This window comes from Pseudorasbora parva, chromosome 1, assembly GCF_024679245.1.
Source record: "Pseudorasbora parva isolate DD20220531a chromosome 1, ASM2467924v1, whole genome shotgun sequence".
NCBI lineage: Eukaryota > Metazoa > Chordata > Actinopteri > Cypriniformes > Gobionidae > Pseudorasbora > Pseudorasbora parva.
The window spans coordinates 2,162,140-2,179,730 of NC_090172.1; the positions used below are offsets into that span (position 1 = coordinate 2,162,140).

Genomic DNA, 17,591 nt, shown 5'->3' on the forward strand with positions numbered 1-17,591 from the left:
GTGAAGATGAACGGAGGTCTTACGGGTGTGGAGCGACATTATGGGGAGGAGTTAATGACAGACATTTCATTTTTGGGAGAACTAACCCTTTAAGGGTTCATAATGAAGAGCCCCGACACATGTTCAGTGTGTATTTTAGCGGAAAAATACCGTTTCTGTGGGAACAGGTTTACATGTCTCATTACAAATGCAGTAATCATCCGCCCACAAAAATGATGGAAATTATGGAAATATGAAAGTTATGCGTAACTGGTGCCCGCTATGTTGCCAAATACACACTAAACTCACAGCAGAGATGTAGAGATGGAGTTCACTGCATTCATTCACTGTGAACTGAGCAAAGTGAGCACGCAGTGCAAACACACTATACACTTATTTAATTAAATCACTGTGTTTTGTAGCACAAAACCATATTGCGCTTTCATTTTAAGTTCCTTTGACAGATTCTTTGCCAAAGAAATGGTGCAAAACAACCTTTTATGTTATTATTAGAAGGGTGTGTGTGTGTGTGTGTGTGTGTGTGTGTGTGTGTGTGTGTGTGTGTGTGTGTGTGTGTGTGTGTGTGTGTGTGTGTGTGTGTGTGTGTGTGTGTGTGTGTGTGTGTGTGTGTGCGCCTATGTGTATTACGGGGACATTTCACCTGAATACACGCCACATTATGAGGACATTTTGAATTATGAGGACAGGGCCGATGTCCTCATAATTCTAACAGTGTAGAAGTGTTTCTATACATAGGGGGAGCTAAAATCCAGAATTTCAGCTAAAGTCCTTATAATTCACATAGACCTGATTTTGTGTATCAGCTGTGTATCGAGACAGCGCCCCTGGACGTGGGTCTGCGGTACTGCACCCCTCATAAATATTCACTCTCGTGTAAGGAATCGGAGCTTCTGATTGGCTGACCGCCTGAAGTCCTCATAATGTCGGAATTTCTCAGACCCAGTGTGTACATCTAATTTCCTTATACAAGTGGATTTATGTAATTTACTCATTATTTAAGCATTATTGTCTACAATTGATGAACTGTCAAATATATTTTTTAACGTAGAGTGATCCCTCGATGAAATGTAATCCTTAAATATATTATAATATCATATAATCGGTTAATTTCCTGTTTGGACCGGATTGAAACCACCTGAGAAAACTTCTGTGATTTGGACCTGTTTGAAGCAACTATTAAAAGAAAGGTAAGTTAATCTGCTGTTTAATCGCTTGTGGCTCATTTTGGCTTGTTTGTGTGTGTTTTATAAGCTATTATCTGCTCGTTTTGCAGTCAGAAAGCAACTAGCACCTGATGCTAACGGGGCTAGCATAGAGTCATTCTGATCCCAGAGAATCAGAGATGCTTGTCATATTTAACTTGTTTTAGATTCCAATATAATTGTAAATAACTTATTTTGAGCACATACATCAGTCTAGCCATCGTAACAATGCGTTGTCATGACTACAATCTGTGAAGGGGATAAAGTATCCTGACATGCTACTGTAAATAGTACTGTAGTTTGATGTTAGGTCGGTTTAAAGTTACTATTATTATCATTTTTAAGAAACTAGGAAATCAATATATGCTTTTATTCCTCCTGAATGTAATAAAATATACTCTGTACCAATAGAACTGTAAGTATTAATGTTTATAATGAAAACAATCTTGCTGAATAATGTCAAATTAAATGCAATGGTCATAATTATAGATGTTTTTCTTTATGACAGCAGACACATCAGATAATGCGCTGGAGGAGGCTGTACAGTTTTCCCTTCAGAAGAGAGAATGGTCTGATAGAGCTAAGTTTAAGTGAAAATATTTTGTTTAATAAAGCTGTGCCAGATACATATGTTGTTTACAGTGATGTTTTTCTTCTGTTGTTCAGTTGTACTGAGTTTGAGAAGGCAGATTTCCTGCTGGAATACAGACGAGACTCATAAGCAAAGAATGAGAGCGGAGGCAAAGAACATATCTTTATGACGCTCTGAAAGTGTTCATCTTTGAGCTTCATTATGATGGAAAACTCCTCTGGTAAGTGTTTGATGTGTATGTAAGTTTGTAATTATGGCCCTGTTTACAATAGGGATGCACCGATATGAACATTTTGCCCGATAATGATAATTATTTATATCAGAAAGCCGTTAACCAATATATTGACCTATACCTAAATACAAATTTTTATATACTTTGAGCACCTGATTACAAAAACTAAAGGCTCACCATAAAAAAAAAGCCATATCCCAAGCACTTTAACATAAATCAAACATATGGAGTACAGTTTGTACTAGTGTAAGATTCCTTAACTTTTAAAATTAGTTTTACACTCCTATGGCCAATTCTGTATAATAAAACAAATTGTACAATAAGGTTTGAGTTTATTATCATCAGTTAACATGATCCACCAATGAATGAATAATGCTTCTACAGGATTTATGAACCTTAGTTCATGTTAATCTCAACATTTTCATTCAACATAACTACCATTAACAAAGGTTATTGCTTTATATTAGTTCATGTTAGTTAATGCATTAACAAATGAGACCTCATTGTAAAGTGTTATCAAAAACACCCACTGCCTAGCAAAAAAAAAAAAAAAAAACTAAATAATGCAAACAAGTCATTGGCCAGCATGACTTAGGCTATAAAGAATCAAAATGCATGTGCCATGGATAAGTCTCCACGTTGCTACCAGGTTATTTACTCAACAGAACACATCCTGTATACGATAATGCAGATATTTGAACAAAATCAACATGGTATTGCAACTTATATTTGCACAAAATCACACACAGATGATCTAAGTTATGTAGTCAGAATAGCGCTCTTCCTATGAAACACAACAACTAAACCCGAAGACTTTACAACTTATTACATTAGTGTATACTATTATAATGTAATATGACAACCCCAATCATATGTTATTAATGTTGTGCATTGCTACAGAGCGTGCGCTAAAGATTAAGATGATCACTCGTACAATGATGTGCTGCGGGTTATTAACTCAATGAAACACGCTATATTGCTTATATCTGCAAAAAATTACGCAAATGCTCAAGTGAAGCTTTGACTAAGTTACATGCTAATCTGTGTAACTCCTGTTGTAGAATTGCCCTTCTGCAACAACGCACTGAAACACAACAGCTAATCCCAAAGAATTAACAGCATTTTATTACAAGAGTGTTCTCAGTGTAATGTTATGTATAGGACAGTCCCAGTAGTTATTAATGTTGTGCATCACTGTTTGAGCAGTACGTGCTGAAGCTAAAGATGATCAACGGTACTATAAAGCGCTTTACTCCAACGTTAATTAACTCAACCAAACGCATCCTATAGAGCTCTGGAGGTCACGTGACCCATTCTGTTTTTTGGCAGGGAAGAACAGCCGGCGCCAGCTCGAGTTTCAAGGCAGTTCACTGCGCACTTTCATTCCAAAAGACATACGTTGCGTCCCAATTCGCCTACTTATACTACGTCCTAAAAGTATACTCTTTTTGTGAACAAAAGTATATACTTTTGAGTGTGTAGCAGAAGAGTATGCAAGTTTTGGGACATACTACTTTATTATCTTTAACGTTTAAACTGCCGTCAATCATCTTCACAGTTCAAATCCTCCACATTAATTTCCTGCCATATCGGAGAGAAATGTAAATACTGATAATTGATCACTCAAACCCCTTTATATAAACCTCTCTACTAGGGATGCTCATTTCGGTTAATTTTCCCGACCGACAAGCGATGCTTATTAATCGATTATTAACAGTTAACTGATAAGATTATAATATTGACTTAGCATTACATAAAAATACAACCGACGAGTATCTGTGACCCGTTAAAAATACTTTTTTCACGTTTTTATTTTATTGTGCAAACAGCAGAACATACAGTACAGCTCAACAATAGAACCTCGATTCACACTAGAGCCGAGCCCGACTTTTTTACGCCCCTAGGGCCGGACTTCGGGCTAATTTTCACGTCATACCTAAATGTGGGCCGGGCTTTGGACCTTTTTAGGCTTCTCATTTGTTTTATATTTATTTGATTAATTAAAAGGAACAATGAGGTGTGCTGCACTGGTGGAAACATCATGAGACCATGATAGCTTACTCGACTGTCAAGACATGCTCGCTCAGGGTTATAGAGTCCAGCGCCAGCAGCAGCGCGCGTTTCTTCAGCAGCAGCTAGAGTTAGGGCCTTTTTACAAATGATTCCTTCATTCATTTTCTCTGACCAGGTATCTTAAACCACGTGTAAATTTTACTCCTGGCAAATGGTTAAATAATAAACGTGTGTGAGAGCGTGTTATGGGCTATAGGTTGTAGTCAGATAGATATGATGGAGCTGCAACACGCATCGCCGCAAATGAGTAAAGCAAGCCAACGCAAATGGTCGTAGTCTAAGTCTTAGATGCTCAAAAACACAATTATCTTCAATAAAAATTAATAAATGATCTTACCAGTGCTTCGCTCTTTCATTTTGCGGTCTTTGAGCTGCTGAATAAAATGCATCTTGAATCTTTTGCTTTCGTTGCTGTGAACTCCGTTAAATATAGGCTATACCGCGGGAATTTAAGATCTGATTTATATTCATTTTGCAGAGGTGTAAGGTATAATACAAACTGCATGTTCTTTTATTTTTTTATTTGTTTAGATTGTTTAGCTCGTTTCGTTTGTGAGTGCCGTTGCGAGCAGCATCAGCCTGCCTCAGCTCGTCAAAAATGCCTTTTTAATGTGGAGGTAATATTATAGTAGGCTAAATTAACTAACATTGTGATACTTGAAGTGTTTTAAATCTATGGATTTTATTATAGGCAAGACAAGTCAATAGTTGATTTGAGAGGCTAAATTGATTAAACATGCGGTTTACTCACTGTTGGCCACTGGCCACTTGGTCGTCACTTAAAAAAATGTAAACTTTAATTTAACAAACAAAAAATTGCTCTAAACATTTTTCTAAATTAACTTAACCATGAAACGAAACAAAATATAACTACTTTGACATTAAAAACAAAACTGAACTATTTTAATGGCTGCAACAATGTAAGCTAATGTAAGCCCCCCCTTACATTACATTTTAAAAAAAGTGATTCCAATCATATCAAGCAATTCAAAACCATCATGATGAATACTGCGCATCTGAAGTGTCTCGGCTGAAGGAAAATTACATGATCTATCAGCTTATATATATCGGCATAATTTTCATATCGGATTGATAACGTTAACATTAATAATGTCCATTTATTGGATGATAACGATATGGTGGCAATAAATTGTGCATCCCTAATTTACACCTGGTATTAAGATGCGTTTTGGTCGATCGGATCTCGAGTAGATGAGGGACACACATTCCCGTTTACACTTGGTGTTTTAGTCAGTCTCTTTTATTCATTTTCAACCACTTCTGTCCTGATTTCTTCAAAGGGAGGGTGTATGGGTGAGTAAATGTATGGGCTTTTTCGGGTCTTTTGTTCTAATGGACTTTTTTTTTTGAACGAACTTCCAACTTACCAATAGTACCAATAACTTGTATTTTCATTGCATTTTTCATTTTTAAAAATAATGAATAGAGAAACCAAAAGAATATGAATCAAATTGAGTTGGCTTAGCAAATAGATATCCTTCAGTTATTTGCATGCCTAATTATGCCTGTTAAACTGTATTATAGGAGCTACAGTTACTTCCACTGTTCATGCTATTGCTGTATCACAGGCCCGGCTCCAGCTTTGAGATGCAGGGTGGGCCCATTGAAATTCCTGGGGGCCAGACTTTATTTTAGACATTATTTTTCCCCATAACAACTTAATTTTATAACAAAAGAGGCAGGACTTGAAAGTAACTCCCTATATTTGCAGGGCTCAATATATATATATATATATATATAGTACAGGCCAAAAGTTTGGACACATTACTATTTGTAATGTTTTTGAAAGAAGTTTCTTCTGCTCATCAAGCCTGCATTTATTTGATCAAAAATACAGAAAAAAATTAATATTGTGATATATTATTACAATTTAAAATATTTGTTTTTCATACTCTTGTTATCTTGTTATTCTACTTTAAATGATGATTTATTTCTGTGATCAGAGCTGTATTTTCCGGATCATTCCTCCAGTCTTCAGTGATCATGATCCTTCAGAAATCATTCTCAGATGAGGATTCATTATGAGTGTTGGAAACAGTTCTGCTCACTAATATTATTTCATAACCTGTGATATGTTTTTATAATACTTTGATGAATAAAAAGTAAAAAAATAAAAATAAAAAAAAGAAGCAAATGTTTTAAAAATAGAAATATTTTGTAACAACAGTATACAATACTGGTCAGTCATTTTTTTTTATTTCTTTTTTTAAATAAATCAATAATTTTATTCAGCAAGGATGTGTTAAATTGATAAAAAGTGATAGTAAAGGAGATTTATATTATTTGAAAATATGTTTTTATTTTGAATAAATGCAGTTCTTTTGAACCTTTTATTCATCAAATATATTAGTGAGCAGAACTGTTTCCAACACTCATAATAAATCAGAATATGAGAATGATTTCTGAAGGATCATGATCACTGAAGACTGGAGGAACCATCCTGAAAAATCAGCTTTGATCACAGAAATAAATGATCATTTAAAGTAGAATACATTGAAAAACAAATATTTTAAATTGTAATAATATATCACAATATTAATTTTTGTTCTGTATTTTTGATCAAATAAATGCAGGCTTGATGAGCAGAAGAAACTTCTTTCAAAAACATTACAAATAGTAATGTGTCCAAACTTTTGGCCTGTTTTGTATATTTTTAAATAACCTTCAACTACAACATTATAGAGTAATACAAAATACACAAAAATTAAAATAAACTTAGAGGTTCCTAGGACAATTAATAGGAAACATGCCTAGTTGGGCTGTCGAAATTATTTGTTTTTTTGATGCATCGCGATGCAGACAAGGACGACTCGGTATCAGTTCAGTAATAGACCATAACCTATTATAATGTACTGACGCTTTTCTGCCATCATTTGTCGTGTATGTGCATTGTCGCGGTAGCATACAAAGGCAGAGGGAGGCGAGACACGAGTGTGAGTAGTTAAAAATGCTCCAACTATTTTAAAAGCAGACATCTGGGCACATTTCGGATTTTTTGAACAACCTGGTAAGCACGACCTGGAGAACACACGTGCTGTGTGTAAATTATGTCACGCACAAATAAAATGTGCATGGGGTAATACCACTAACTTGAGAAACCCCGTCAGCCATTTTCATCGTGAGCTGTTAACGCCTGTCAGTGACAAGGTGGACCCAGCTCAGCCAAAAATCTAATTATATCAACGTTCGAGTTCTTAAAGGGCCTGTTTACACCTGGTCATTTCATGCATTTTTACAGATTAGATATATCTGATTTATCAAAACGATTTATTTACATTTGGTCACAAAACGTTTTATGTTTTTACGTTTTGTTTCATGTTTGATACATTAAAGAAGTGTGTTTTCTTTGAGCAGGTAAAATAAAAGGTTCAGGTCATATAACTGACTGACAAAATTATATACATGAGGATGAAGTGCATCGTCAGTGCAGTGTGCTGAATCGTGTTATCGAACCGAATCGATGGCATGATAATCATAATCGAATCGAACCGAACCGTGAGACCAGTGTAGGTTCACACCCTTAATGCCTAGCCTAGTCAAAGACTCAAGAGAAGATCAAAACCCTAAAATAACTGATCAATAAAGCCAGAGGTGAACAGTATTTTTAAACGTATTAACTGTCATATCTGTGTCTTCTTATGTCAAATAAAAATGTTACATCTTATATTAAAATGTAATGTAACCTTCAACCTTTTTTTATTTGCATATTCAATGTATTTTTAATCCAAATGTGTCCTGGTGAGTGGGTTAGCAGTCAAGTGCATGCAACAGAAGTCTGTGTAATTATGGGCCATCATTTTCAGCGATGTCTGTGAAAAACGTCAGCTCAATCCACTCTGCGTGTTTCACTCATCAGCTTGTGCACAGCAGCTATAGTATGGATATTTAATTTTGTTTAATATTCTGTTAATTAGATGCATTTATTTCATCTTTCTCTGGTATTTTGGGCTGATACCGATACTGGTATCGAAGCATCTCTAGTTTCCACATTAGGTCATTCAGCGGAGAGCAGGCGGTCTTTTGTGACTGTTCGAACACATTCAACCACACAGACGTTACACTACGAAAGCAATCTGGTCGAATGAGTTTTCCAACTTCTGGAAGTGGTTGAAAGTTGACAAGCTCAAAATGTTTTAAACCCCATTTACACCTGTGTTGAGCATCATCCACTTTTGATCCGATCGTCCAAAACACATCTTAATACCAAACGCTATTAAACTATTAAATGACTGGTGATCACAAAGAATATATTTGATGATATTAGATTTTCATCACTGATATTGTCTTTTTTTGTGTCTAACAGGAATAAGAATTCTTAATTGAAAGTTGAATTGTCATTTATTTAGTGTTGATCAGCCCGAGATGACAGTTCCCTTTGGATGACTTGTAATCTCTGAACATATGAATCCAAACAACTGGATGAAGACAATCCGTGTGGATAGAAAAACTTCACGTTTGCCTATCTGCTGTAAGGAGCATCTGTCCTGGTGAAGATATCACACAATTACGGCGATTCTGAGTGGCCAAGGAAATGCACGGTACTGTAAACTTTACATAACCTATTTAGCATTTGTAAGATTATTTTAAAGATTCATATTATCCAAGGTTATGTTCCTGACTTTAAATGCATCACAGTATGCCAGGTGTGTGTGGCTTACACGTTTTGTGAGGACCTTATCATAAGAAGATGCTCCTGATGTCTGACTTGACTGAAGAACCTCAGTGTTGTGTGTGTGTGTGTGGCTTACACCTGGGTTGTGAGGACACATGATTTATAAGGACATTCTCATAAGATGATGTTCCTGATGTCTGACTTGACTGAAGAACCTCAGTGTTGTGTGTGTGTGTGTGTGGCTTACACCTGGGTTGTGAGGACACATGATTTATAAGGACATTCTCATAAGATGATGTTCCTGATGTTTGACTTGACTGAAGAACCTCAGTGTTGTGTGTGTGTGTGTGTGTGGCTTACACCTGGGTTATGAGGACACATGATTTATGAGGACATTATCATAAGATGATGTTCCTGATGTTTGACTTGACTGAAGAACCTCAGTGTTGTGTGTGTGTGTGGCTTACACCTGGGTTATGAGGACACATGATTTATAAGGACATTCTCATAAGATGATGTTCCTGATGTTTGACTTGACTGAAGAACCTCAGTGTTGTGTGTGTGTGTGTGTGGCTTACACCTGGGTTGTGAGGACACATGATTTATAAGGACATTCTCATAAGATGATGTTCCTGATGTTTGACCTGACTGAAGAACTTCAGTGTTGTGTGTGTGTCAGGGATGGAAATTAGCACCCGCCACCAGCCAAATGCGGGTGATTTTGAGCTGTGGCGGGTAAACTCGCTTCACCTACCGGCCACCGTGGCGGGTAAATAAAAATAGCATACTGTTTCCCCTCTTTGTAAACTTTGTTCAATGCATGCGAGTGCGGCCGTATGTCCGAAAATGACCCATAGAGAAATGACCAGCCGTTTTCGCCATCATTTCCCAGATGTAGTGCTAGAAGGCGCGAATAAGAACTCGCGCACGCTGAGAGAAGATCCGTCACTGTGCATCATCCGAAAGCGCGCACTCGTCTCACAGCGCGCAAATATTGAGTTATTTTTCAAGTCTTGCGCTTAAACGGACAAACTCACACAAAAAGTATGTCAACATGTCCATCTTGATGAGTATCCAAGCAGACATAGTCTGGATATACCTTAAGTGAACTGTATAGAGTCGAGAAAGACGAGCATATCCTTCTATTAGGTCTTAAAGGGGAAGTCGCCTTTACTGCTCTGTTTAATGTCAAAGAAAAGGACATCACGCACTGCTCTTGATTGAATAGCTTTCGTAAGTTTAATAAGGATTAATCTTTAATTTAAACAGTTAAATATGCAGTTATTTTACATTTGATTACTTTATTCAATTTCTGTACCCTTTCTGCAGGCCAGTAGGCCAATACATTATTATTTAATGTACACATAAGTGAGGTCAAGAACAAAACACATTTTAGTTTGAATTTTATTTTATACTGTTGGTTGTTGCAATGTGCTAAATAAATATTTGCATAATTTGTAATTGATTTATTACTTGAAACTTTAATATTAATTAATGGAATTGTAAAGCCTTGATTTTTTAGTAAAGTTACACAGTCATAGCATTAGCCATAAATGCAATGGATAATTGGCATAATTTCATAATTTCTTAATTTCTAGTGTTTCGGTTTCAGCCAATAATTTTTATTTCGGTGCATCCCTACCGACAATGTTCTGCTCGGTATGTCGTCAACACGCTTCAGGAGATGCCAAAACTAGTAGTTTCATTGTTGGTACTAAAAACCTAAAACTGGAAGCCATAAAAGAATCATCCAAATGCCACATCCAGGTAAAAAAAAAAAAAAAGAGCGCACAGAGACCTACTCATTTAATAAAATGTATATCAGTTAATGATTTGTTTGTGTATAAGAGAAAATGTCAGCATTTAATTGAGATTTGAGATTAAATAAACTGCTTAAGTATTGTAGAGCTTGTAGTATTAATTTTTCACGTGCAGTTACACATTATCGGTTAAAAACAAGAAAGTGGCTGGTAAAAACATTGAGTGGCTGGTAGATTTTGAAATCCACCAGCCACAGTGGCCGGTGGACAAAAAAGTTAATTTCCATCCCTGGTGTGTGTGTGTGTGTGGCTTACACATGGGTTGTGAGGACACATGATTTATAAGGACATTCTCATAAGATGATGTTCCTGATGTTTGACCTGACTGAAGAACCTCAGTGTTGTGTGTGTGTGTGTGTGGCTTACACCTGGGTTGTGAGGACACATGATTTATAAGGACATTCTCATAAGATGATGTTCCTGATGTTTGACCTGACTGAAGAACCTCAGTGTTGTGTGTGTGTGTGTGTGGCTTACACCTGGGTTAAGAGGACACATGTTTTGTGAGGACATTATCATAAGATGATGTTCCTGATGTTTGACTTGACTGAAGAACCTCAGTGTTGTGTGATTGTGTGTGTGGCTTACACCTGGGTTATGAGGACACATGATTTATGAGGACATTATCATAAGAAGATGTTCCTGATGTTTGACCTGACTGAAGAACCTCAGTGTTGTGTGTGTGTGTGTGGCTTACACCTGGGTTAAGAGGACACATGATTTATAAGGACATTCTCATAAGATGATGTTCCTGATGTTTGACTTGACTGAAGAACCTCAGTGTTGTGTGTGTGTGTGTGTGTGTGTGTGTGTGGCTTACACCTGGGTTAAGAGGACACATGTTTTGTGAGGACATTCTCATAAGATGATGTTCCTGATGTTTGACCTGACTGAAGAACCTCAGTGTTGTGTGTGTGTGTGTGTGTGTGTGTGTGGCTTACACCTGGGTTATGAGGACACATGATTTATAAGGACATTCTCATAAGATGATGTTCCTGATGTTTGACCTGACTGAAGAACCTCAGTGTTGTGTGTGTGTGTGTGGCTTACACCTGGGTTAAGAGGACACATGATTTATAAGGACATTCTCATAAGATGATGTTCCTGATGTTTGACCTGACTGAAGAACCTCAGTGTTGTGTGTGTGTGTGTGTGACTTACACCTGGGTTATGAGGACACATGATTTATGAGGACATTATCATAAGATGATGTTCCTGATGTTTGACTTGACTGAAGAACCTCAGTGTTGTGTGTGTGTGTGGCTTACACCTGGGTTATGAGGACACATGATTTATGAGGACATTATCATAAGATGATGTTCCTGATGTTTTACTTGACTGAAGAACCTCAGTGTTGTGTGTGTGTGTGGCTTACACCTGGGTTAAGAGAACACAGGATTTATAAGGACATTATCATAAGATGATGTTCCTGATGTTTGACCTGACTGAAGAACCTCAGTGTTGTGTGTATGTGTGTGTGTGTGACTTACACCTGGGTTATGAGGACACATGATTTATGAGGACATTATCATAAGATGATGTTCCTGATGTTTGACCTGACTGAAGAACCTCAGTGTTGTGTGTGTGTGTGGCTTACACCTGGGTTATGAGGACACGTGATTTATGAGGACATTATCATAAGATGATGTTCCTGATGTTTGACTTGACTGAAGAACCTCAGTGTTGTGTGTGTGTGGCTTACACCTGGGTTATGAGGACACATGATTTATAAGGACATTATCATAAGATGATGTTCCTGATGTTTGACTTGACTGAAGAACCTCAGTGTTGTGTGTGTATGTGTGTGTGTGTGTGGCTTACACCTGGGTTATGAGGGCACATGATTTATGAGGACATTATCATAAGATGATGTTCCTGATGTTTGACTTGACTGAAGAACCTCAGTGTTGTGTGTGTGTGTGGCTTACACCTGGGTTATGAGGACACATGATTTATGAGGACATTATCATAAGATGATGTTCCTGATGTTTGACTTGACTGAAGAACCTCAGTGTTGTGTGTGTGTGTTACTGTGACCTGATACGCTGAAAACACCAGATCAGAAGCTGTTTGCATGAGCAAAGTGTGCGCTTCTCTTTTACATAAATATGCAGAAACAGAATACTTATTTCATTTCAGCAATGTAAAAAATTTAATTTTTGGTTCATTATCAGTTTCATAATAAACCAAACATATTTTTTTCAGCATTCTGAGTTTCTTTGAAGTTGTGTTTTACTCAATTGCTTTGGCAAAGCATCTGTCAGTCAAACTAAAATCTGGTAAAATCGGGGCAGATTAGAATGTGGCGGGCCGCCGGACTATAGGTTAACGATAACTTTTACTACCTACTTCTGTTATGATCAGGGTCAGGGTTAGCCAGACTAGAGGTTAACTATAACTTTTACTACCTACTTCTGTTATGATCAGGGTTAGGGTTAGGGTTAGCCAGACTAGAGGTTAACTATAATTTGTACTACCTACTTCTGTTATGATCAGGGTTAGGGTTAGCCAGACTAGAGGTTAACTATAATTTGTACTACCTACTTCTGTTATGATCAGGGTTAGGGTTAGCCAGACTAGAGGTTAACTATAACTTTTACTACCTACTTCTGTTATGATCAGGGTTAGGGTTAGACAGACTAGAGGTTAACTATAATTTGTACTACCTACTTCTGTTATGATCAGGGTTAGGGTTAGCCAGACTAGAGGTTAACTATAACTTTTACTACCTACTTCGGTTATGATCAGGGTTAGGGTTAGCCAGACTAGAGGTTAACTATAATTTGTACTACCTACTTCTGTTATGATCAGGGTAAGGGTTAGCCAGACTATAGGTCTACTATAACTTTTACTACCTACTTCTGTTATGATCAGGGTCAGGGTTAGCCAGACTAGAGGTAAACTATAACTTTTACTACCTACTTTGGTTATGATCAGGGTCAGGGTTAGCCAGACTAGAGGTTAACTATAACTTTTACTACCTACTTCTGTCATGATCAGGGTTAGGGTTAGCCAGACTAGAGGTTAACTATAACTTTTACTACCTACTTCTGTTATGATCAGGGTTAGGGTTAGCCAGACTAGAGGTTAACTATAACTTTTACTACCTACTTCTGTTATGATCAGGGTTAGGGTTAGCCAGACTAGAGGTTAACTATAACTTTTACTACCTACTTCTGTTATGATCAGGGTTAGGGTTAGACAGACTAGAGGTTAACTATAACTTTTACTACCTACTTCTGTTATGATCAGGGTTAGGGTTAGCCAGACTGGAGGTCTACTATAACTTTTACTACCTACTTCTGTTATGATCAGGGTTAGGGTTAGACAGACTAGAGGTAAACTATAACTTTTACTACCTACTTCTGTTATGATCAGGGTTAGGGTTAGACAGACTAGAGGTTAACTATAACTTTTACTACCTACTTCTGTTATGATCAGGTAGTCCTCACAAATCATGTGTCCTCATAACCCAGGTGTAAGCCACACACACACACACACACAACACTGAGGTTCTTCAGTCAAGTAAAACATCAGGAACATCATCTTATGATAATGTCCTCATAAATCATGTGTCCTTATAACCCAGGTGTAAGCCACACACACACACACACAAAACTGAGGTTCTTCAGTCAAGTCAAACATCAGGAACATCATCTTATGAGAATGTCCTTATAAATCATGTGTCCTCATAACCCAGGTGTAAGCCACACACACACACACAACACTGAGGTTCTTCAGTCAGGTCAAACATCAGGAACATCATCTTATGATAATGTCCTCACAAAACACGTGTCCTCATAACCCAGGTGTAAGCCACACACACACACACAACACTGAGGTTCTTCAGTCAGGCCAAACATCAGGAACATCATCTTATGAGAATGTCCTTATAAATCATGTGTCCTCATAACCCAGGTGTAAGTCACACACACACACACACATACACACAACACTGAGGTTCTTCAGTCAGGTCAAACATCAGGAACATCATCTTATGATAATGTCCTCATAAATCATGTGTCCTCATAACCCAGGTGTAAGCCACACACACACACAACACTGAGGTTCTTCAGTCAAGTCAAACATCAGGAACATCATCTTATGATAATGTCCTCATAAATCATGTGTCCTCATAACCCAGGTGTAAGCCACACACACACACACACAACACTGAGGTTCTTCAGTCAGGTCAAACATCAGGAACATCATCTTATGATAATATCCTTATAAATCATGTGTCCTCTTAACCCAGGTGTAAGCCACACACACACACACAACACTGAGGTTCTTCAGTCAGGTCAAACATCAGGAACATCATCTTATGGGAATGTACTCATAAATCATCTGTCCTCATAACCCAGGTGTAAGCCACACACACACACACACACAACACTGAGGTTCTTCAGTCAAGTCAAACATCAGGAACATCATCTTATGATAATGTCCTCATAAATCATGTGTCCTCATAACCCAGGTGTAAGCCACACACACACACACACACACACAACACTGAGGTTCTTCAATCAAGTCAAACATCAGGAACATCATCTTATGATAATGTCCTCATAAATCACGTGTCCTCACAAAACACATGTCCTCATAACCCAGGTGTAGGCCACACACACACACACACAACAAACACAAGTATTTAACAAACAGCAGCCCATCACTTTTGTCTCCGATTATTAATCAGTTCTAGACTAAAGATGAGGGAGAGGACAGTGGGACGAGTTGGGAGAAAAGGAAGTGGTTTTCACCCCATGGGTTAAAGAATCTGTTTTCCTCTTTTGTAGGGATTCTTGAATCTTCTGAAGGGGCGAGGCAAGAAGAAAACGGCAGATATGGCCTCCAGCGGAGTCTGCAGAACTGAGCACAGTTCACCGGGTAAACTGCAGAGCGTCCGGCTTCAGCAAAACAGCGAGCCTTTGTCAGGAATCAGGGATTATCGCTTACATGAAACTTGCTAAATGTTTGGTAACACTTTATAATAATGTTCAGTTATAAGTCACTTATAAGTTATTAGATAATGATGAACTAATCATTTACAAAACATGACATTCATAAATGACTAAGTAGTATGCTAACATTTTATGACTGTTTTGTTAATTCAGTTATAAGTAATTTATAAGTTATTGGTTAATACATTCATTCATTTTTAGTGGAATGCTATACCATATATTCATATACAAGTGATGTGTATACAATTGTAGTGTACACTTTAGATTAGGGGATGCAGAAAGAGTTGTAAATGAGTTCCACATCACCTGTAGTAGGTGTTGAACACTAGTGTAAGTGCTGACTGGTGAGGGTTCGACCTCTGACACTTCTGCTCATCACCTGATGTGTGTGTCAGAGGACATTAAACCGCTTCACATTATCCCAGATCCCACACAGAGGACTGCAGAGATTCAGAACACACTGCAGTCCCCTGACTGGAACAACTCTTCTCAATGATGCTGCTTTAGCATGTGTGTGCAGTTGAACACACACCAGCTGAAAACTTGGATTCATCAATACATTACTGATCATTTACTAATAGTCTGTTCATCATTTGTTCAAGATTAGCCATTGTTTGAGATGACACTAAAACAAGTTTGACATAAATACTCCAATAATGTTTAAGTGTTAATTATAGTACATCATCTAATAACTCAAACATCTACTATTGATCTGTTTTGATAATAAACAGCACATTTGTTAATGGTTAGCATATCACTTATTAATCATTAATGAATGTATAGTTATGTTTTGTAAATGATTTAGTTCATCATCTAAACTTATAACTGAACGTTATTATAAAGTGTTACCCATGTTTGTTTTTTCTTCTGTTGCCGCTGCTGTTTATTCTGTTTTGTTCAAATGTATGGCTATGTCTTAAACTTCTGTTGAAAGCTTTAAAGGGATGTTTTTTCTGTGCTATTGAACTCATGGCTACCGTCACCCGTCTGCTCACCCACATTCTTCAAAATATCTTCCTTTGTGTTCAGCAGAAAAAAAAAGAAACTCATACAGGTTTAGAAAAAAACATGAGGGGGGACCCTTTCATTTATTTTCAGCAATTTTTGTTAATTATGTTTATGAGAGATTTTAAGTATCTTGTGATTTATGTAATATTGTCAGGGCAACAGCTGTAATGTTGTAAACGAGCACTAATAAACTTCTTGTTCTCTGAAGGTGTGCACTGTCGTATGTCCTCATGTCTGTTTAAAGGTCATGTGATCACACAAATAGCAGTATAGTGTAAAAGACATAGTTGAATATTCAGATATCAGAATATCATAGTTTAGAATGGTTGTGTGTTGGAGTATGAGCCACAGGTGAGGATGTGTTTGCAGTCTCAGTACTGTATTCATTTGTCCTCATAAATCAGGTGTGTCCTTTTAATGCACAATGCCTTCACGTTTGTGTTTGTGTATTGCAATGTCCCATTAATTCATGTTTGTCCCTCTAATACACATTAATGTCATTTATGTGTGTTGTGTATCCACTGTCCTTATAATTTCGTTTTTTGTCATAGGCGGGGCTTAGACACTTAATTATGTGTCCTCATAATTATGTATATTGTCAGGTGGTAATATTATAAGTTGTGTTGTGTGTATACAAATTCTGAAGAGAAATCTGTGTTGTTTGGCTCAAAACAAAATTTTTGATACCCTCCACATCACTGTAGAGCAAGTGGAAAGGGGTGTCCCTGTAATACACCAAAAAACTGGTTTGGGCTGAAGTGTCCTCATAAACCACATAAACCCGTATAGGTGTGTGTGTGTGTGTGTGTGTGTGTGTGTGCCTGTAGGTTTGGCTATATTTATACGGCCTCAGTAAAACAGTCAAATATTATGACATTTTATTGGTCTTCACTAGTTAAAAAGGTTATAAATTGACCAAAACATGTTTTTATTCAAATCTATTGTTTTGCACATGTTAGGGTTAGAGGCTAGAATATACAGTTTGTAATTGTCTTATGTCTATGGAGTCCCCATAAAACATGAAAACACAGCGTGTGTGTGTGTGTGTGTGTGTGTGTGTGTGTGTGTGT

The 17,591-nt window shown here is 37.3% G+C and overlaps 1 protein-coding gene and 1 long non-coding RNA gene across 3 annotated transcripts in view; one reads left to right on the forward strand and one right to left on the reverse strand.

Moving 5' to 3' along the window:
• Positions 1-17,591, reverse strand: part of piezo1 (piezo type mechanosensitive ion channel component 1 (Er blood group)) — a 202,054-nt gene that overhangs the window by 126,742 nt on the left and 57,721 nt on the right.
• LOC137088449 (uncharacterized) lies at positions 560-16,728 on the forward strand. 2 transcript variants are annotated; one of them, XR_010907558.1, is made up of 5 exons: positions 560-1,187; positions 1,711-1,771; positions 1,869-2,014; positions 8,424-8,658; positions 15,349-16,728. It is a non-coding gene; the product is annotated as an uncharacterized lncRNA (long non-coding RNA). The 2 variants fall into 2 exon arrangements; XR_010907559.1 differs by having other exon boundaries at positions 8,467-8,658.